We start from the raw sequence: 23,302 nt of genomic DNA, 5'->3' as shown, positions 1-23,302 counted from the left end.
TAAATAATTAAATGCATTAAATTTACTTCATTGAGTAGAATTAGTTTGGCATAGCTCGAGAGAGTGTGTTCAATTGAATAGGAAATCCTGTCGGAAGTATAAAATCAATATCGAACGAATTAATTAATTAACAAGGGGCAGGTGAACCGATATTCCCAACAAATTCATTTTTTATTGAATTTTACTCAACCATTTTAGACATTATATTTCAATACTTGATTTTGAATAATTTTTATTTGCGTGTTTATTTGATTTTAGTAGTAATAAAACACCCAATCACTTTTCGTTGCTAAAGATCTAATAACTAAAAATAATAATTGTTAAATACAGTCTTCAGTAGAACGATACTCGTACTCATGTACATTATACTATAACTTGACATCGTGCACTTGCGATTAATTTTGAGCATGCAAAACATTTTTTTTTAATTAAGGATTTCACGGTGCAAGTTTTGCTCGATCAAAAAGCATTCGTTCATCGTCACTAAGAGGAATCTGAGCTTATTCTTATTCAATGCTATCTCTGACCTGGTGGGAATATTAGATTATTTATAGCTAGAATCGAAGCTTAAGGATGTGAGGAACAAAACCTATTAATAATTTCGAAATTCCGACATCAGACGGAGAATGTATGACTATTCTATGGTGACTGCTCAAGGTGGTGACGAGAATAGGTCGGGGAACTTGTGTTTCTCAGCTTCTCTCTTTCCTTTATCTATAAATGGTAAGTGTGTGTATTATATGTATATGTATGCTTTTAATATTAATTGGTTATTAAGGCTACGTTTGGTTGGAAGGATAGGATAAACTAATGATTAATATGTAAATGATAAAAAAATGATTATTAACAGATTTGTATTGTGTGTTGAAATAGGTGTTGTGTTTGCTTTGGTTTATAAGGGTGTGACTAACCACTCAATTATCTTTCTACTACCAAAACTATCCTTTCACATTTTTTTAATTAGTAAATTCAGACCCACTTTTGTATCTTATCCTCCCATTTCCTTCGACAACTTCCCTCCACACAATCTCTCGAAGAAAACCCTAGTCCACATCAACGTAACTAGTTCCGCGTAGATGTACGAAAGCTTCTAGAAAATCTGTGGATTGTAAATTGTTCGATCTCCAACCTTCTCACCGCCCGTTAATGTGAGTATTTCTTCAAAAAAAATTAGCTTTTTTTGTTTTTGACATATATTTTGTCATTTCCGTTCCCTTTTTCAGAAATTTGTTGAAAAAGTACATTTTTAAGTTTACAAATACCAAAATGTGTTGCAAGTTTTGTGGGTGTAAGTTTTACATGTTTTTCAAATATGATTTCTCAGTTTCTCCTTCGTTTAGGATTTAATTGTCCTATTCACTGTTGTTTATGAAAAATATTATAGTAGTTCCTGGTTGTAACAAATTTGTAGTAGTTTACAAATTATTACTTGGGTAAATATTTATTTGGCCGACATGTATGTACCTATGTAAGTCATTTGAAATTTAATTGAATTAATATTTTCCATATCTTTCATGGATGTGAAGACACCACCACAATGCGAGTACGGCCATGGGTATATGCTATTACGTGAAGCTGGTCAATACTCAACCCGACCGGGGCAATATTACTTTATCTGTCCCGCCGATTTGAAACATCGAAACCGATTCATTTGGTATGATGAGTATAATGTCGAAAAAGTTTATGGGAACAATGAACCATCGTTGAAAAATGAGATGGGTTCTAATTCGTCACTGAACCCCACTTCTCCTTTAACATTTCGTCGGCAGACACAAGCATGCAATGCAGCTTGTAATTCACAATCTTCTACTGTGAAGAGTGACGACACAACTGACACAAAACAACACGTAAAAATGGAGGCGGTTATAGCATCGACCACATCCGGGATACCCAATTTGGATGTGGAGCACAAACCTTTATCTGTGGAAGAAGTTTGTTGTTGTTTTGGATGCTTTTCCCTATTACTATGTTTAATGATGTTTTTGTTGCTTCTTATTATTATTTATAAGTAAATAATATGTTGTGTATAGGTTAAGTGTCATGTAATATCTGGGTGTGAGATGAACAAGACGTTCAAGTTAGATATCGTATATGTGATTGAGTTCTTGTTCTCACTATTTTGTTATGGAATATAAAAGTATTTGATTTTGTTATTTTTTGGCTGGTCTCAACAAAATAGTTGTAATACTCTACTTCATTTCAGTTTAGATTCTGATGTTTAATGTAATTTAGAATCCACTTTCGTCATTATATTTCGCTTCTTCCCTTCAGCGATCAACGTGTCTTCACTACGACCCCCATCCACAGGATGCACTGAAGCAATGGTAAGAAGACAGTAAGAAACCCATTCTCTCATTTTCAGATTTGTACATTTTTTTACAATTCATGATAAAATGTTTTCTACCACACTTTCTACAGGATTTCCCATACGGCAGAGGACAATAAATTTCGAAGGATTAAGGTAAGTGAGTCATGCTGAGTTGTGCTTATTCGTTTCGATGTTATTGGTGTAAGAAATCAATTAATCTGAAACTTTCATCTTGATACAGCCGAAGGTCAGTGAGCTTCATATGTTGTCTTCACACTAGTGTTGGTTATTTACAAACATGTAGGCAGATTTATGAGATAAGCTTTGATTTAACTTCTGAACCATAGCTCATTAGTTTTTGTCTCCTTACGGTTGTCTTCTATTTTAATTGTAATATAGTGAATTAAAATTAATGTCTATATCTAGTGTTTGACCTATGTTGCCTAAAATTTCAATCAATTAAATATGATATCTTACAGGACATGACATTTATTTTGGTAGGATTTGTGTGTAATAAATGCTTGTTGTTGTGTATTTAAGGGCGTGGTGAAGCCTCAGAAAGTGCATCTCGAAGTAACAAAGCTTTTACATTTGTAGGCCAAAAAAATGTCTGTGAGTTTCCCTACCTACTCTGAAGGTTCTGTTACGAGCAAGTACAAAATACCAGTGGTATCCCTATTATCCGATGAAGAAATGGATGGTGTTGTTCAACCTCGAGAAGCCTCGAATACCCTGGAAAAAGTTTGTATTTCTCCATCGCTATCCTTGAAGAAAATAGCTGGCACGACAACGAGTTTTGACCCTGTCGCCGACATGTACTACAAGGAACTAATGAAGCATCTAACAACCAACAAACATGGATGTATTGCAGCGAGTAGCTCAAAGAAGAAGCGTGTTGCAACTGCTAACTGTGTTCCGGTTCTTATTATCGAAACCTCGGAAGACTCAAGTGGCTAAACCTGTTACTTTCTTGCGGAACTGATGCGGTCTTGCAACCACTCTTTTGTTTATTTTGGATTGTATTATAGTTGTACATATGTATGCGATGGTTTAGGTTTGCAAGACTACTTTCGTTTTATGGTGTGGCGAAATGGGTTGTAAATGACTAACTGTTAGTACGTTTGTTGCTTGAACGTCTTTTTGTTGTAATGAAATTAGTTTATGTAGCTTTAAATGTCAGTTCATTTTCTTGAATTAACACATTTGCAGCACCATGTAAATGTTCGAAGCAGGAATGCATTTGGGCAAAATTTACAGAAACAATTTCAGTGTAAGGTGTAGCTTCTGATTAAACATGATTTCAGAAACTGGAAGTTATGTTTTCTTAGGATGCTTACTCATATGCAAAATTACAATACGATAACGCCAAGAAAACAATAGTGTGCAACCTTTATATTTGTTAACAACTTCGGGAACCCTTACAAAACAACTTAACAATACGCCTTGATCACAAGTTAATACATAAAAAAAAAAAATGAGTCAACCAAATACATGTGAATTTTGAGATACAGAAGTTCATTGCTTCCAAAAATAAAGTTATTGGAGACTGAATATTAGCCCAAAAGCTCCGCAACTACATGCAGAGAATCAACATGTTTTAAGCAACCGTCGCGCTAAGCTCAATCTTCCGGAATCACCCAAACGCAGAAAGAGTGATAACTTGGCAAGGTTGTCCACCAACAACTCAATAACAGTAACTTTCTCGTCTTCACTCAACTCCGGAATTGTTTTCATGACCTTCAACACATTGTCTTGTGCATTGCGCATATTCTCATCTTCTGCATCTTTTTATTTTGACAATTATTTGATCAGGTCCGTCACTGTATCTTTCGTGATGATGGCAAAATTATTTATGGCTTCCACTATCAAATCATCATCAACATCCACTTGCTTCCGTTTCTTACCCTTGGCATTTGTAATTGACGCTGGCCACGACGACAGTGTTAGAGACACGGACATTGACTCAGCACCTCCCTCGTCAACAGAGAACAATTCCTCGAGGCTCATACCTTATTGTTAGGTACTTCAGGTGTCATTTTAAGGACCTCTTGAACCGCTGCAGAAAAATGTTCAGCTTTGTCTCCCATAGCCCGATCATTACCAAATATTTCACACCAATCATGGTAATACATCCAACTTTTGTGTCTCATTGTTCGTGCTTTGTTGTCTGCCTAAGAATATAGTAAACAATACAATGATATGCAAACTTATTGTGCAGAACAGAATGTGGAGAACATGTGAAACCCAAAAAATACCTTAGTTAGTGCCCCCCATGTCTCGTTGGAGGCTTCAGTGGCCTTCTCTGTGTCTTTCCATCCGACACCACTTTTACTTAATATTGTCACCAAAGATCAGTACAATTTCTTCCAGACATGCACTTTGGAGTTAATATGTGGGTTGCCACGTAAGTTAGTGTCAGGGAATGCAACTTTCAGACGATTTTCAAGAAAAGATAAATAGTCTGGCCGAAATCCATTGCCGCTCTTCCAACCTTCTGTCGAAGCTTCTTTCAGTGCTTGTATCAAACACTCTTCTTCACGTTCACTCCAAGTACGTCTTGTCTTATCAGATTTTTTGCCTTTGCCAACACAACTCTCCGAAGTTGCTCCACTCTCCATAATTAGGATGTTGCGACTGCCGTTGTCCAACTCCTGCAAAATACTAAACACCACTAGTTAAGCATAAACGAACAATTGTAATATACTGACAATCACAATTTGTTATGTACAAAAAAAATAAATTATAATGGTACATATAAGCAAACACAAATAACATAAAATGCAATCATGTTCTCCACATTTTCTAAAGTAAGTAACATCAAGTGACACAAGTACATCGCCTCAAAAGGTCAAACAACAAAAGTACACTAATCCCAATGTTTTAGTTCATATTGTTCCACATCGACTTTGCGAGATCCTCCCTCCACGTGTCCCACTTAGCGGGCGATTCGAAGACGTTGATGCAATCATCTTCTGTGTCATTGGCCGGACTTACTACATCATAACTCAATTCCTCAATTGGATCATCGGGCATTTCAGACCTGATGAAGTTATGCAACAACATACATGCCATTATTATTCTGTTTTGTGTCTTCAATGGATAGAATGACGGACTTCGAAGTATGGCCCATCTTTTTTTCAACAAACCAAAGGCTCTTTCGATTATGTTTCGGGCTTGCGCGTGTCTCCAGTTAAACAACTCCTTATAATTCTGTGGGCCATTTGCACGGTTTCCCCAAGCATCCCTATGATATCGTACTCGTCTGTATGGAGTCAAGCATCCCTCGACATTGACATATCCATTGTGACATTGGTAATAACAACCTGGAAATAAAATGTTTTTTATGTCGTTAACATTATTTAAGCTTTTATCTTCTGAATAGATAAATAAGAATGTTTGCAACCAATATTGAGAAAAGATAAAGAAAGAAACTGCTTCATAATGAAGAAGTTAATATTAACAAAACCTCTTGGAATTTTCATTGTATTGTCACGAGTCAATGCATCTTTAAGAAATCTAGCATCTGCTGCAGATCCCTCCCACCCTGTAAGTGCATATATGAACTTCATGTTGCGGTCGCAAACCCCTAGAACGTTGACTGCAATAGTACCTTTTCTTGTTCTATATCGTGCCTTGTCCATGGTAGGTACTTGTACACTTATATACGTTCCGTCCAAAGCACCAAGACAACCCTGTACAATTTAGGAAGAATGCGTTCATATCACAGTTACTATCACCATTTTCAGAAATGATTACTTCAAATGTTTATTATGTAATAGTAGTTAACAAGGGCTCGGCTTACCTTGAACCACTTCCAAGATTCGTTCGTGCAAGAATCATCGACAGGGGATGGTTTCACCAGTAGTATAGGATGTAACATGAGAATTGATCGGAGCACTTGATGGAAATGGGTGCTGATTGTATGGCCACTACGTATGTAGTCATGACCAACAAGTCGAGTTTTCTTGTGATGAGCCAATATAGACAGAAACATTGTGACATTCTCTTCAATACGGACATATGAGGAGTCGACTAGTTCTCCAACATTAGTTAGCAAGTAACACAGTCGTGCAAATGTATTCCTATTCATTCGCAAGTTCACCACACATTGAACATCTCCTATTTCAATAATACGGTGCAAATGGTTCCTTTGCATATGTATTCTTTGTGTCATGCTGTAAGTGACTGTTTTTCTACGCGTCTGGCAAAGTCGTTTCGCACGTAACTTCATGCGCTATCGTCTCAAGAGTAACATAATCAAGAAGGATCGACACATGATTTGGTGAAGCATCACAAGAAGTAGAATGAGTCTACGCATAATGGTCATCTATTGAAGATACTTCAAAATAAATACAAATTTCTTATGTGTTTAAAATTGAATTTACAAAAATCCAATACAAAATCATGTATTGTAACCGCAGACAAGTATTGTAGGTTGAACAAAAAAAAATTATTTTCTGAAGTTTGATTCCCAAAAAAAACCAAAAAAATTAAAAATATAAATTCAAATTCAATATGAGACGCATTTCCTTAATTAATATTAAGGTGTTTAGACAGATTATTAGACCCACATGTACCACCCTGTCTTTGGTAATCATTTGCGAAATTAGTATTCAGTTTTCGTTCTCCAGTCTAATTAAATAACAATGATAAATATGAATAACAAGGTGGACATAAGTAGATATTACAACGGAAACATACAACGGTTTCGTGAAGCACAGATTACAGAAACAAAGAGCAAGACAAGAGTGAATTAAACTATGTCAACCCAAAGTAGAAAACAACATATTGTACGCAGAAAACATAAACAAAGATCATTTAACGACACAGTGCGCACCCCTCATATTTATCCCAAAACTGCGCACAGTACATCTGAAAAATTAACCTCGCACATCCGATGAATTAACCTTTTACGAAACATAATTTCGACAAAACCTTCTGGAAATTGAAGTGTGAGACAGAGAATTTAAATACTAAAGTAACCTGATTTCCGAAGAGTTCAACGCAGACAGCAAATACCTAACCGACACTCCTTTCTTCCTTCGTACACTGTTGTTCGTTTGGGCGAAGCATCTTTGTAATTTGTTGGGCTTTTGGTTTGGCTGAAAAAGGGTATTATAGGAAAAGATACGTTTGATAGAAACCCTGGACTATTAATAATGGGTTATGTCATGGGTTTAATTTAACCAGCCTAGTAGCCTATAATCCATTGGACAGTACTAGATTGGGTGAGTTTATTTAAAACTGAACCAAAAGTAGTAACACGAGCTCATCTATCTCGGTTTGCATTTATTTTGCTCTCGTGTGTTAATAAAATTATCGATGTATTTTATATTGTATTAAGTTTTGATATTTAAATGCATATTTTTAACACACTTAATAAATTTATTTGACATAATTAATTAAATCAGTAATTGTTCTCAATAATTGTTTAATTATGCTAAATTATCGGATAATAATTATAATTATAAGGTCTTACATGAGCAATATATATATATATATATATATATATATATATATATATATATATATATATATATATATATATATAAAAATTCACCATAAACTCAACAAAAATTCTATTTATTTAGCACAAATATATATATATAATATATTAAATATATATAATAGTTGTGCTGAAATTGGAAATAGATTTTATTGTTATTATTATGTAGTGAGTTATTGTTTATGGTGTTAGTTTTTATGGTGAATTTTATTAATTATTTATGTTTTTACTTTTATGCACAAAACAATAAAATTAAAACGACTTCTTTTAAAAAATTCAGAACAGAATTGACTGTCATTACGCTGTTTCTTTGTGAATCCACATGCTTCTTAAATTCGACTGATGCCGAAATCTGATTATCGTAAATACGTTTTTTTAAGCAGAAGATATTTGGCAAGCCATCGAATCCCTGTAATGAAGTGAAGTGTGTTCTCGGACTTGTTTGATATTTCTTCGAAAAGGTCAAAAGGTTACATGTGCTGCTATGCTTCGTTTAATCAGGGGGAAGATGTTTTGAGCCGAAGAGACAAAATCTTGAAATGGGCTATTGCCAGATTTAGCGACTTTCTGTTGCGGGTAATTTATATTGCTCAAATTAGTATAAAGCTGTTGTCTTGAATTTGTTCGATAATTCTCGATAAGGTCTTGGTTGACTTCTGGAAAGCAAGAGGAGCCGCTGTTATTTAACGTGATTTTGAGTATTGATTGATTGGTGGATTTCTGTTAAATCATAATATTTTCTTAGAGCCTGATTTATTGATGTAGGATTGGAGTCAAGGGCTTGGAGGGATTGGGGAACTTTTTATTTTTGGAGCCATGGCGGTTCCATGGAGTGTGACACTTTGGTTGGCAAGAATGATATGGCTTGCATTGGGTGTTTGGGTGGTTTCTTGTTTGGCTGTTGCTGATGAAATCGCCGGCTCGTTGCGGACCGGTGGTGTCAGGCCTTTTCATGTTGGTTGAATTCAAGGAGTTGAGGGAAACTATCAGTGGATGAACCGGTTCGATCCAGCCAACTTACTGTAGGTTTATGTTCTAGTGTTATAGGGTTTTTTACTTTGTTGTTGTGAGTAATAAATAACTGATTGTTTCTTGAGTGTGTGATGATGGCTTGGAATGTGTATATATCATGCATAAGGTGATCTCTTTGATACTCTGAGAAAGCTGCATATTAATTCATGATGCCTAATTATTTCTGATGAAGCACCCTTTGTCTACTGGCTGTTAGTTATTTGGCATGTTGTAACACATCCTCACATGCTTTAAAATACCTCCAGCCCACCATGTTTTGCATTTGCTGAGTGTGTTTACATGTTAATTTGAGCATCAATTTTACTGGTTTTCTGTTGCATATGCTCTTAAGTTTAGATAGAATTTCGAGTAAATTTGAGGGTCACTGTGAAGGTTGGGGTACTTGTCTTCCTGTGTGAGTTGGTTGTTATTTTTAATTTTTTTTTCAATATTTTTAGAAATTAAGTACTTACTGCAAGCTTGGTCAGCTCTGGTGAGGTTTTAGTTCAAAACTTATGTCCGGTTTCATATGATCGGTCACTCGATGGGAATAGGCAAGTTTAAGATTTTAGAAATCAGTTCTATACTGAATTGTTGTGACTTGTGAGATTCACAATCTCATGAACGGTCCTTAACATTCGGAGGATGCCCTGAATCCTAAGGCCTAGCTTAAAGTCTAATACTTCAAGTATTTCTGATAGAGTTTGTTTCCAGTGTTGTCACAGTATGACAATGTCAATCAAAGATATATCTTATACCTTAATTTCTTTAAGGGTGGGTCTCATGTGAGACCGTCTCACGGATCCTAATCGACGGGTCAACTCTACTGATATTCATAATAAAAAGTAATACTCTTAGCATAAAAAGTAATACTTTGTCATGGATGACTCAAATAAGATATTCGTCTCATAAATACGACCCGTGAGACCGTCTCACATAAATTTTTGCCTTTCTTTAAAGTGAAATCCTTCGTTTATTCATCCAACATTAAACCTTTAAACATTTGGTGCGAATGTGAAACATTAGTTGATTACGCATCTTATTTCATATGACGTTTGACTCAAGTTCTACGAAGAACTAGTGTTATAACTTACAAGTTATTATGTTATCCTTCATCATTCTATCCGACAGGCCAAACTTTGTCTAAAGGCATCATATTAAAACTCTTAGTGTAGACCCTTGTTTCTCTCTTAGAGTTCTTGATGGCTCTAGTGTACTGACTTCCTTAAATGACCACAAGTTTATTTGTTTATATATATGAGTCCGTTATTTTTTCCACGAATCTCGAAATATTATGGCTCTCTTTTACCTTTTTTTCCCTTCTCTCCTTTTTATGTATTCCTTCGTTTCACGTTTCATGTGTTTTATCCATTTTACCTACGTTTTTCCCTGCCAAATTAAAAAGACCACACTCCCTCGTTACACTTTCGGCCCTTCTCCAGCATTTGAATAGGAAACTGGGAAAAATATAATCTCCCTCTACGTAAATTTGTTGGCTCCACTGTGAATTTTAACCTTTTTCCTGATTTATTTATTTATACGTAGCAATTCTGGATTCTGAAAAATTATTGCTTTGTTTTTTCCTTTTCTTTTTTTCCTTTTTGTTTTATGTCGACATGACGGCTGATTTTGGTTCTGAATCTGGTATTTTTTGGAAATACGCAAGCATGCATGATAAATAAAACGAAGCAATATTCAACCTAATATTGGAGATTCAATTCCCATTTCACTGAATTGCTAACAGAAAAGAGAATCAGATTCCTCAAAAACAACCCAAACACTTGCTACAAACTAGTATTTTTTTTTTTGAATAAGAAAACAAAAAAAAAAGAAGGAAACAATCAGAAGTAATCTTGAAGAACCCAAAATTTTAGTAAAGAGAATCATCCGCATGTCTCGAGTAATTACAACCGACTGTACATTTACATCTCCAACCATTTTGGGAAGTCAGGAAGAACACTCACCGGTCATTGGCATGAACTCTGAACAGCCTGCATTTATTGAAAAAAAAAGGATCATCATACGTAACTCCAAAAATCAATGTAAATTTATCCAGAACATACGATCCTCAGTCCACACGAATTACCATTTTGATGGGAAAGATCCACACTAGTTTCAACGGGCTGAAGCTTAACATCAAGGATAGCATCGTCGACTGGATCTGCGGTTGCATGCTGTTCCTGTTCTCTATTATCACCAGAATAAGATGAAAAGTCGGGATGTTGAGAATCGACCTCGTTATTCACATTATATACTAGTACTTGGTCAGCATCCATATCTGAATAATAGGAAGAGTGCCGTGTGTTTATGCTGGTTTCGTAATATTCCTCTGGGTCGCCTTTCCTTGGACGTTTACTCACACCCCTTCTCCTAATCCTTTCCTTTCCTCTACCCGTTTTCCCTACATCATTCTCTGAGGTGGCTACAGACTGAATGGAGCTTCCAGCATGATCCCTCAGACATTCATGCACAAGATACCTGATTCTTGAAACTGATTCTATTTGCTGATCATCCATCCCATGTGTTGAGAGGGCATCAACTACAAGAGCAATTTCCCTCAAAGCAGCATTCTGAGTAGTAAGAAAATTTGTTTATCGTTCAAGAAAAGACAGGCAAAAAAGCAATGATAAAAAGCATCCAACATTTGATCAATGGATTTTGAGCAAGACATTTTTAATCATTCAAATTTTAGGATCAAGTGTTTGCTAGTTGCTACTGTACCAAAACTTATAATTGGTAAAAAAACATGCAATTAAAACACTTTAGCAAATATAATGAGACAAGAGTCATTATTTCATTGCTGGGCCACACACAGTAGAGGCAATTGACTTAAGAATAATATAGACACTCACCATTCTGTGAAACTCGGATGAGATGGGCGTAGACCTGCCAACCACCCTGCGTGTGATTTTTAAGTACCAGATCATGTATTCACCCTCGTCTAGGTCTTCCTCAGCCTCTACAATATGGAAGCAGCGATTTGCCCACTCACTAAGCTCTGATTCCATTTTTCCAGAGAGATCTACGCCACCATCAACACCACGGGTTTTCCTTTCCCATCGCGGCACTGCTTCGGGGATCGTTTGACGCATGCCAAACTGTCCTAGGCAACGATCTGGAAGGTGCCTTTCTGCCTTGTCAAAACATATCAACATCGTCTTTGAACGTCCAAGGATGAGCTGATTTAAAATGTTCTTCGGTATAACAGTGTGGCTGATATTAGCATAAGGACACCAGTCAACCTGCATTAGAATAGAACTGGTTCACTACAAAACAACAAAATACCTAGTTTCTTTCAAGCAAGTATCAAACTCACATCTGAAGGCTTTAATGAATCTAAAGCTTTACGGTAAAAAGCCACATCACGATTTGAGGTTGGCCCATTATGTTTCCCCTTCCATCTGAGGACAAAAGGAAAACATTCATGGATTGGGTCATGATGAAGCTTAGGTCGACCAACATTCAGGTGATAGTAACTCCAGCACTAAAAATAAAGGATTAAAAAAAATCAGACTCCTGTGGTAAAAGGGACTTCGAAACACTGATACAAAGGAAACAAAAGAATGAGAACAAGTAAACTTTACTGCACCTGCAGTAGTGTCAAACAACCACTAATAGTGCTTTGGGATCTAAGGGAGGCATTTCCAAGTGACCTATACAAGAATGACAGTGTCGCCGCACCCCATGCAAATTTCCCCGCTTCATCAAAATTTTCAAATAATGGGAGGTACATAACAGGGACTTTGTTACCAGTGGTGGTGGAAAAAATTGTACTACCGACAAGGTAAAGAAGGTAAGCACGCGTATAACACTCGATATCTTCGATTGAGGCATCTTCGGGACATTCGGAGAATGTCTCTTTTAGCCAGTTAAGTTTCACCATCCCACCACTCATGTTACAAGAATCCGGTGTTTTACCAAGGTACTTTACACACACTGAATCACATGAGGTATAAGTCACACCTATCACAGCTTCACCATCAATTGGAAGGCCAAGCAAGTAGGCAACATCTTCGAGTGTTATAGTCATTTCCCCGACAGTCATATGGAAAGTGTTAGTTTCTTTCCTCCATCTCTCAACTAATGCAGATATGAGTGGATTATCAAGACTAATAGCTGGAATCAATCTCAAATAGCCAAAACCAGTCTTCTTGACCAACTCGATTTGTCTCTCAGTAAGTGACCAATGGCCAAGCTTTGAAGTATGTTCATGACATCTAAGTGCACCTCGCTCCTGTTAAATCAAATTAATATATTGTAAGGTGCAAATTGTCTCGAGTATGATGAAGATGGGAGGAGAAACTACTGACACAATGAGCACCTGTCCCTCCCAAACTGCAGCAGAGACATGCTTATCTTGGTCATACAAAACAGAAGGATCCACTGGCCCAGGGTTGGTTGCACAATAATCCATAATGTTGCTAGTAGAGACATCTGCCCAGAACACAAGGCAAACCCAAAAGTGCAAGTATATAACCAGTAAATACATGGATACATACTAGAATATCACTTAGATTTTAACTCAAACCGTGGATGCATATTATTATACACATAAGATACAACATTCATAACTTAAACCATGTGGGATGAAAAACTGGGCACTAGTCTACACTTTGAAGAGTCTTCAGACAACTGGTTGACTTGAATCAACTTCTATATTTAGGTGGGATCCAGCTATTATGGTCCAATAATTTATCATGCAAGCCTTTTGCTTTGAAGTAATAACCTGACCCAAACTCATCAAGGTGACTCAAAATTTTGAGTAGGAAAAAGTAATCAAGAAACTAGAAAGAAATTAGTAATGTTCTAAACTCCTCTCCTCGTCCTCCAAATCTTTGAACCACGTCTTTGGAGCTATCATGTCGTATTATCAATATAATTTTGATGTTTCTAAGTTTTGCATCTACGTTAGGAAAATGGCAGTATGAACTGGAAAAATCTACCCTCGAATGTTACATAATACATAAAGCAGGGGCTGATAATGTTTCCATGTTTTTTGCATCTGCGTGAGGAAAATGCCAGCATGAACTTCTAGACCCGGAATTCGATTAGAAGAGTCCATTGACGGTTAATTTAAACAGAATCAATTAAACTTAAATGGAACCCAAATTAACAAAAAAACTGATTCGAAGTCAATTTCAAGCATGTCAAACACATTAAACCACAACGCTTCGAACTACATCATAAAATGATTACATTTGAGCACACAAGAACACGAAGTTCACATTTTAAAGTAAGAATCTGGAAAATAAAATGACTTACTAGGAGCAAAATGATAATCTTCAGCCTTCATGTCAAAGTATTAAAAACTTTTACCCGTGGAAACCCTAAAAACTGATGCCAGATTATATCAATTGCTAACACAAACAACGGGCTAAGAGGATCCAGGAATTGAAGATATAAAATGGGTTTTTCCAGTGGAATTAAGGGTTCTGAAGAATTGAATCAGTGGAGGAGAAACAGAGATTGCAGCAAAGAATGATGAGGAATTGAAATCTCGCTGAACAGGAATTGAATTCCCCTAAATTGGAAGTGGGTTATTTTTAAGGCCCATATCTGAAAAATCAACGGGCCTATATAAAGTAAAGATCGATAATTTGTTTTATTATCTACATTTCATTCCTTTTAGAGGGTGTATTCAATCTATATTTTTAAAGACTTTTATGGAATTTTAAAATATAGAGGTATTCAATTTAAACTTTTATATACTCTATATATGTTTAGTGGTGAAAGGATCGGTTACAAAGGTGATAAGTCTTTAAAAGGGGGTTGAATAAACACTCACTGATTATGTATTCTTTTCAAATAATGGGCTTCAATTTAATTACAAACTGACACTCGGTATCTCATCAGTCGAAAACAATCAGTTTAACTGGAGAAACAGTTTCTGAAGTAAACTGAATGAAACATAGAATAACTGAAAGTAACTGAAATGAAAAACACACGATATGTTTCTAGATGTTCGGAGAATAGAATAACTCCTACGTCACCCCTTTCTATTACGAAGATAGTATTTTCACTAAAATACTTTGATCAAATAAACACGTTGTACTGACCCACTTCAGTTTGGACTTAACACTGTCAAACTGAAACTCTTAGTTCACAAAAGCTTTTACAATGCGACTGAATACAACACAACTTGAGTATAAATCTAACAAAGATTTCAAGGTGATAACAAGATCGTAAAGGTAGCCTTGATTGCTACTGATAAATCTGATAAGAGTGAGCTTTGATATCTGAATACGAGTTGTGATTTTAGCAGACTACATAATAAAATCACATTCAACTTTAAAATAGGACATACAAAACTTGAACTTGAACTTGCGTATTAAAACTTGAACATACGTACATACATACTTCGACGTGCCATAACTTAAACTTTTTATAAACATGCTGCATACTTGAACATACTTGAACATACATAACTTCATCATTTTGCGTAGAGGATGTTTCAAAGCAAGTGACCCATACATAATAAACGTCTGATCAGACAAACCACAGTACTGGGCTGACAGGGACGTATCCACTGCCACATACATGAGATCCCTGTTCATAATTTAACAGGCCAGTTGATCCACGCTCATAATTTAACGCTTCACAACCACGATCTAACCCGTTCATAATTTAACGGGCGGATTGGTCCCCGTTCATAATTTAACGCTTTCCAATCCTAACTTCAAACCCGTTCATAATTTAACGGGGTGGAGAGGTCCTCGGCCACGTTCACCGACTTCCAAACCCATTCATTTTTTGTCACAAGACATTTAGCATACCTCAAAAACTTAAAATATTTTCTTTGCACGTCAACATACTTGGCGTTGAGGGATTCGTTGGACTTCGATCGGGGCCGTTGCTGCATCAACTAACATGAATTTGCATAACTTAAACGTAGGAATCATACTTGCTCTCAAGTCCAATCAATACTTAGGACGTTCTAACATTTCCCATGACACAACCTTGATAACCCTTGCACTAAACCATGACGTCAAATCCCAAAATATACTTACAATTCTTTCCCAAACAGTGAGTACACGGACCCCTACCCCGGGTCCGTGTACAGGTCCGTCTAGGTGCGGTGCAGTGACACTCGGAAAGAAGAAGGGACACGGACCCCGTGCCTACCTCCGTGTAGGGGTCCGTGTAGACTCGGGTGAAAGACTCCATGAAAAAGGGGTGGACACGGACCCCGTGCCAGGGTCCGTGCCAGGGTCCGTGCAAACTCTGGAAAAAGGGCACTCCGGAAGAACAAAGGCACGGACCCCGTGCCAGGGTCCGTGTAAGGGTCCGTGCAGGCTCTGTGATCGCGAACTTACGAAAATTCTTGTACATGCTTTGCTTAACTTTCTAGACCCGGTTGCACGAACTATGAACCGACACCCCGAGACCCATCCTAGCATACCATAACATAAAACCAATTTAGTACAACATCTCAAGCCACGACGTTCATCTTACGACACATACAATTTCAAAAACGTGACAATCGACACTAATTTCTTTCCTACGACTTCTAATGCATTCGAGTGCCTATCGACACTAAACGACGTACCACATATCAACCCAACAACATAATAATCATACCTAGGTGCAACAACGATCGTCCGTCGATCTCCAACGAAGCCTGCAACAAATAAACTTTGAGAACACAATTATCGTAAAAGTCGCAGTTTGAGCAGTCCCACGAACAACGCCATAACTCACTCAATTTTCATCCAAAAATCTCGAATTTTATATCAAAACGAAGGTATCAAAAAGTTCTACAATTTTGTAGTTGAAAGTTTTCTCAAATTCTCGACGGAAAAATCGCAGTTTCGAGAAGAACAGCAAGTTACGAGATTTCAGATCTAAAAAGTATTTCAAACGCATTCAAATCAATTTCCGCTCAAACGACGAACGTCATACATAAATTTTCACGCATAAAAATACACAACGCATACTATGGCAAGATCGATGCAGAAAGAACAGAATATACGTGCCTTTTGATGATAAACTTTACCGAAACGGCGATACCGATGTGGGAACGGAGCGAGGCTTGATCCGGGACAAACGTGGCACTAAATTCTTGCAATAAAACTCACGAAAATTGCTGGGAGACTCGAAGAGAAGGGGACGGCTGCTGAATGCTATGGAACCCTAGGTTTCTCTCTTTTTAAAATAATAAAAATCTGATTTTTAAAGCTTGTGTGTGTTGTGTGTTTTAGTGTGTGTAAAAACGTGTAAGTGTGTGTTAGTGTGTTTAACGTGTGTGTGGGTCATTAATTAGGAGATAATTTTGCTAAATCAACTAATAAAAATGCTAATAAAAGTTTGACCCACACAAATTTATCAATTAAATTGATACACTCCACTAAACTCTCCTTTTAACCAAAATACATGTACCACCCACTTTAAAAGATTTAAACTCCTAAAATTATTAAGTAACTAATTTAGGCTTTAAAATACTAACTCTTTACAAACTAATTTAAAATGTCCCAAACTCAACTTAAAAATAAAATACCACATTTTTAATTGCTAAAAATTGTCACCGATCTTTTCCTCGATCCCGTCTCGAATAATCGCCTGAACATGTAACAGCAAGCTTGAATAGAGTAGTAGTTCGCGTGTTATTTTCTCAGCTGCTCTCTTCACCTATTTATAGGCTTCCCTCTCAACAGTAATATTAAATATCATTTGAATCTTTATATCCGTTGATAGCCACGTCGATATTCTCTAACAATCGTACAAGGCAATCTCTGAAATTCGGCGTTCCACTACTAGTTGCAGTCTGTTGTACTATTTGTCGGTTGCCGTTCTCAACTGATGACGTGTACAGCTGAGGGATCAGCTGAAAGACACTTTGTTGGAAAGCTCATAACTGATATGTTTTAACTGATCAGTTCCCAACTGACCAGTCAGTAAGATTTCTGCTTCAACTGATGACGTGTATAATATTTAGCTGGTACGCATTAATCTTCAGCTAGAGACAACTATCAGTTGTAATTATTTGATTCAGTTAAGCTCGTTGCCTTTGATCAGTTATTCAAATACGTTTCGAAGCTTAGTTTGTCAAATCACTGAAATTTAGTTTCCAACAATTTCTCCTTTTTGGTGATTGGAAAAACTCAGAATAAAATAAGCTGATCATTGTAGTAAAAGAATCCTTTGAATCAATTTAGATAAAATAATTTCTAATGTACAGATTCGTATAAAGAAAACAATTAATCTTCAACTAATAACTGACAAAAGAATGTCTCTTCAGCTATCTTCTCGTATTCTTTCATTAACCTAGCTGCTTCACCCTTTTTTTCAAGCACATCGACCTTGAGAGATAGAATCCTAACATCAGCTGCAATGTCTTTGACAGCAGTCAATACGGTCGACTGCAGCAAATCGATTTTCTTAGAAACAGATAGCTCCATGGATTCAACTCTCTTGCTGATTGAGTCTTGAGTAACAGAAAGACTTTCAGCTATGCCTCTGTTCTTTTTGAGCTCGTCGATTGCAAAGGATATGGAAGTCACAGCTGTTTGAATGGATTTCAGTTTTCCGGAATTGAATTCACTGGAGGAGTTCAACTTCAGAGAATGAGAAAACTGTGTGCTTTGAATCTCCTTTATTTCTTGCATTATTTTGGACATGTTGAGCTGTATGTCCTGAATTTCTTCAAGGAACAAATCCATGTCTGATGATGGATGAGGAGATACTGGTCCAGACGGCCCATGTTCCTGTTCCTTGGTAGATCGATCAAATATCACCAAAGTTCGGTCAGAAAGCTCTGTTACCTCATGTGTCATCTCTAGCACGTCTTCCTCATTGACTTCTTGTTGAACTGTAGAGGAAGAATATTGAATAGGATCAGTAGTTGGACTGACCTGCTGATTCAGTTGCGGATCTGCAGTAGTTTCAGTTGGAGGGTCAGTGACTGATGGTACTGGCTGTTGGTCAACTGAATCTTGTTGCGGTTCTTCAACATACAACTGAGCTTCCTCAGTGACAACATTTTCTTTATTTGGCTCAACATTTGATTGAATAGGCATATCAGTTTGAACCTCTTGTTCAACAGAGACAGAGATAAGAGCATATGTAGCTGCTTGATCAGTTGGGAGATCAATTGATTCTGTGGAAGGCACATTTGATTGAAATTCTTCTACCACTTACTGAATTATTTCATCAATATTTGCGAGTGTCAAGTCAGCTTCTGAATATATTTGATGATCAGCAGCAGTAGATTGAGGCACATCCTGAACTGGCTCTTCAGTTGTAGCAGCAGCTTGTATAGGGGATGGCTCTCTGTGCTAAGAAGGCGAATCATCTTCTTCATCTTCTGAAGTGCCTTCATGATTGATTAATTCTTGATCCATCTCCCAAAATTTTATCTGTGATTGCAGAGCCATAAGATCATTTTCCAGCTACGTGAGTACAACTCGATCATTGTAGGCAGTTGGACTTGTGGGAATATAGTTGGTTTTCAATTTCTCAATCAGTTGGCCCAACTTCTTGGCTCTGATTTGATCAAAAAAATAGTTCTTTCGCCCCAAAGCCTGAATTATTGAAGTAGCCTTGACCATTCTGAGAACAGTTGCCTCCAGTTTGATGAATGTATTCAGCTTTGACTTCTTTTTCAGCTATTTAGCAAAAGTGTGTGTTCTGAATCTTGTCCACGCATCATAAACCTTCAATTTTGATTCAGCAAACGCATTGACCTGTTCCCATATAAGGTCAATATGAGTCTGAATAGCATTGGATGGCCTTGGCTCTTCAATCATCTTGCCTTTTCCTTTCTCATCAGTAAGAATATGTGGAATGTTCAGTCCAGAGTGAGTAGCGTCCACTCTTTCCTGAATTACGATTCCCTTTGGTCGAGCAGGAGCAAGAATTGAAGGTCGTTCGATTTGGATCAAAGGAGCTGAAGCTTTTGCTGACTCTTTCTCATCAGCTGGAATAGCTTGAATAGGCTGTTGAGCATCTGATGGCTTCAGTCTCTCAGCAGGGACAGATGCCAACTTAGCCACTGGCTTTGTATTCAGAGTCCTTTGCTTGTTAGTAATCAGCTGAAAGGGTGTTTCCTCAAAATCTGATCCACTGACGATCAGTTTCCTCTTGGTAGTCTTCAATTGTGCCAGAGTCTTGGCCTTTTTAACAAACTTGTGAGCATCCTGCTGAGTTCCAATCTCCTTCTTGATCTCCACAAACTGATCAGGAGAGATGTCCAGTTTGATCTTCGGTGGCTGAACATTTTTGGCATTGAAAACTTTGAACTTTGATGATCACTCTGAATCATCAGCCACCAACCCTTTGACTTTCAGCAAGTAGCTCAGTTGAACAACAAATCCCTTGGACTGCTTGGTGGACAGGAACATATCCTTTAAAATATTGAAGATAAGGCGATTCCAGTTGAGTCTTCGTTCAGCCATGGTGACAGTGATGGCTTGAAATTTCTCCAAAGTAAGAGCAGCAAAAGATCCTGTCTTCGCCAAAAGCCCTTTGGCCACAATATCGGCCAGCAACTGAACTGCATGCTTTAGTTCTTTCTTTGGATCGGAAACCTTGATTTTTCGTCCATCAACAGAGAGGAGGGTTTGCATCTCTTCAACGTCAGATGCTTTCACCTCATCAAGATGTGCCAATCTATCGGAAGGCAATAAGAATAACTCTCCAAAAGATTCTTCAGAAATGGTCAACAACTGACCATTGACAATAGAAACGATGCTTCCATCAGAATTGATCTTTCCAGTGGAGTAGAATTCTTGAAGTTCCTTTGGTTATATTTCCTGTGAAGATTGCCCCAAAAACGTCCTCAGTCCCGCTGATTCGAGCTTCAGAAACACGTTTTTGACATCGGCTTCTCCAACTGATAGGACTGATCCAAATTTGAAAGCCATTGCATTCAACATGTGTGCGGGAATTTGATTGGCCATTTGAAGTGAATGATTTCCTGTGAAAAAGAAGGCTTGAATTTGTTTTTGCTCTGAAATTTTTTTAGTGAGCGTAAGGAAGAAGAACTGAAATGGAGCGGGTAAAGTACTAATGTACGTGACTGTTCGAATTATTGGACACGTGTCAGTCCAGGAAATTCTGAATAAAAGACGTGTGTACATGTGTACGTGTGGTAAAATCGTGTTAAAGATACATGGATTAAAAAGTATCCACGTTTCAACCTGTCATTTGTTGAAAGATAGCATTTAATGCTTGATAATCAGTCACGTCACTAAATTTGGAATAAAAAAATGGTTAATTTGTTAACTTATGTGAGAAGATTAGTAAAATAATCAGCTGAAGGATCAGTTGTGAAACTGTGTCGTTTCAGTTGAAAATTTACTAACTGTTGTCTTCTCAGTTAACATTTTAAACCAATATTCTCCCTTAATAAATGCATATAAAGATTACGAGAAGTTTAAGCAAGACGAATTAAATAAAATATTATGCTTAGAAGGTTAATCGTCTGCTGTAATGACTTTGTCTTTTCATCTTCTTCGTCCATGTGCTATAAATAAAAGTAGCTCGGTTAGTCTTAAACATATCAGCAAGTAATATCCAGCAGATAAAATAGAAGGTGCAGGTAGCTCAAAGACTCTAGACATGGCAAACGACTTCATGCGCTCAGCTGTGGAGCAGCGAAAGGCTGAGATGGAAGATTAAGTCTTCCATAAAGTCCTTCGCTTCTGGGAAGAGATACAAGAACTCCAGTTTCTCTGGGAGAATGAGAACCACTCCCATACTGGTGGAACAGCTGGAGAAATATCGGGAACGTTTGCATGTTGCTAGTACAGTGGAAATCTTCGAAGGTGATAATGTCTACGAGCTGATGCTCTACAAAGAACGGAGGATCTTGGAGCGAATAGCTGATTCCGATAGCTTTCTTAAGACTTCCACCGGTGATATAAACCGCTGGATGACCAAGTGGAGGTCTTTTGTTCAGGACGAGTTGTACGATGTAATTCGCACCAATTTCTTCAAGTGAATAAAATGATATTTCAGTTTATCTTTGCCTTTTATTTTCTTGCATTACTCAATTTCATCAGTTGACAAGTAAATAAAATGATATTTCAGTTTATCTTTGCCTTTTATTTTCTTGCATTACTCAATTTCATCAGTTGACAAGTAAATCGTGAACAAAATAACTGATAAAAACTAAATGACAAATGATTAACTGACATCAGTTGAAAATCAAATGGATGAAAGACTAACTGAATGAACAGTAAATGTCAATAGAACTGACAGACGACATAAATTGATTAACAACTGATATAAGAACAGCAAAACTGATTAGGTTAAATCAATTAATCCAAGTATATTGCAAAAATGAGAAAACTTAGTCTCGGGCAATGGTTTGGTGAAGATATCAGCTGCTTGCTGTTCAGTTGAGATGTATTCCAATCTGATGTCCTTCTTCAAGGCATGATCTCTGATGAAGTGATGCCTGACATCTATGTGCTTGGTCCTGGAGTGAAGAACTGGATTGTAGGTAATAGCAATCGTGCTTGTATTGTCACAGAATATGGGCGATTATTTAGCGTCAACTCCATAATCTCTCAGTTGTTGCTGAACCCAGAGCAATTGTGCACAGCAGCTTCCAGCAGCAAGATATCCTGCTTCAGTTGTGGAAGTTGCTATGGATGTTTGCTTCTTGCTGAACCAAGGGATCAGTCTGTCTCCTAGAAACTGACATGATCCACTTGTACTTTTATGATCAAGCTTACATCCTGCATAATCTGCATCTGAATATCCAACTAAATTGAAAGATGAGTCTTTAGAATACCATAACCCAACATTTTGTGTGCCCTTAAGATATTTTAAAATACTCTTGGTAGCTGAAAAGTGTGATTACGTAGGATTTGCTTGAAATCTGGCACACATACAGACAGCAAATACAATATCAGGACGACTAGCAGTTAGGTACAATAATGAACCTATTAACCCTCTGTAAAGTGTCGCCTCAACTGATATTCCCCCTTGATCAGTGTCCAGTTTCACTGATGAGCTCATGTGAGTACTTGCAGCTGAACACGATTTCATGCCAAATTTCTTCAGCAGTTCCTTCGTGTATTTAGTTTGACTAATAAAAGTACCCGCCTCCAGTTGCTTCACTTGTAATCCAAGAAAGAATGTCAGTTCACCATCATGCTCATTTCAATTTTTTCCTGAATCAACCTAACAAATTTCTCGCATAATTTGGGGTTAGTTGACCCAAATATAATGTCATCAACATAAATTTGAACGAGAAAAATGTGATCATTCTTTGAAAATTTGAACAATGTCTTATCAACTAATCCAACAGAAAAATCATGATCAGTTAAATTTTTTGAAAGAGTTTCATACCAAGCTCTTGGAGCTTGTTTAAGACCATATAAGGCTTTGTTCAAATGGTAGACATGATCAGGAAAATGATGATTGACAAAACCTGGAGGTTGTTCAACGTAGACTTTCTCTTGAAACTGACCATTTAGGAATGCACTCTTTACATCCATCTGGTAGACTTTGAAATTTTTTATTGATGCGTA

General features: G+C 37.1%; 1 long non-coding RNA gene across 1 annotated transcript; it reads left to right on the top strand.

The window, feature by feature from the left end:
• The first annotated feature begins 8,067 nt into the window (after positions 1-8,067).
• On the top strand, positions 8,068-9,020 carry LOC140828384 (uncharacterized). Its single transcript, XR_012117171.1, has 2 exons — positions 8,068-8,390; positions 8,580-9,020. It is a non-coding gene; the product is annotated as an uncharacterized lncRNA (long non-coding RNA).
• The last annotated feature ends 14,282 nt before the right edge of the window (positions 9,021-23,302 follow it).

The sequence above is a fragment of the Primulina eburnea genome, chromosome 3, assembly GCF_022965805.1.
Source record: "Primulina eburnea isolate SZY01 chromosome 3, ASM2296580v1, whole genome shotgun sequence".
NCBI classification, from domain to species: Eukaryota; Viridiplantae; Streptophyta; class Magnoliopsida; order Lamiales; family Gesneriaceae; genus Primulina; species Primulina eburnea.
The sequence above is the reverse complement of the archived record's forward strand: the minus strand, read 5'-3'. Positions and strand labels throughout refer to the sequence as shown.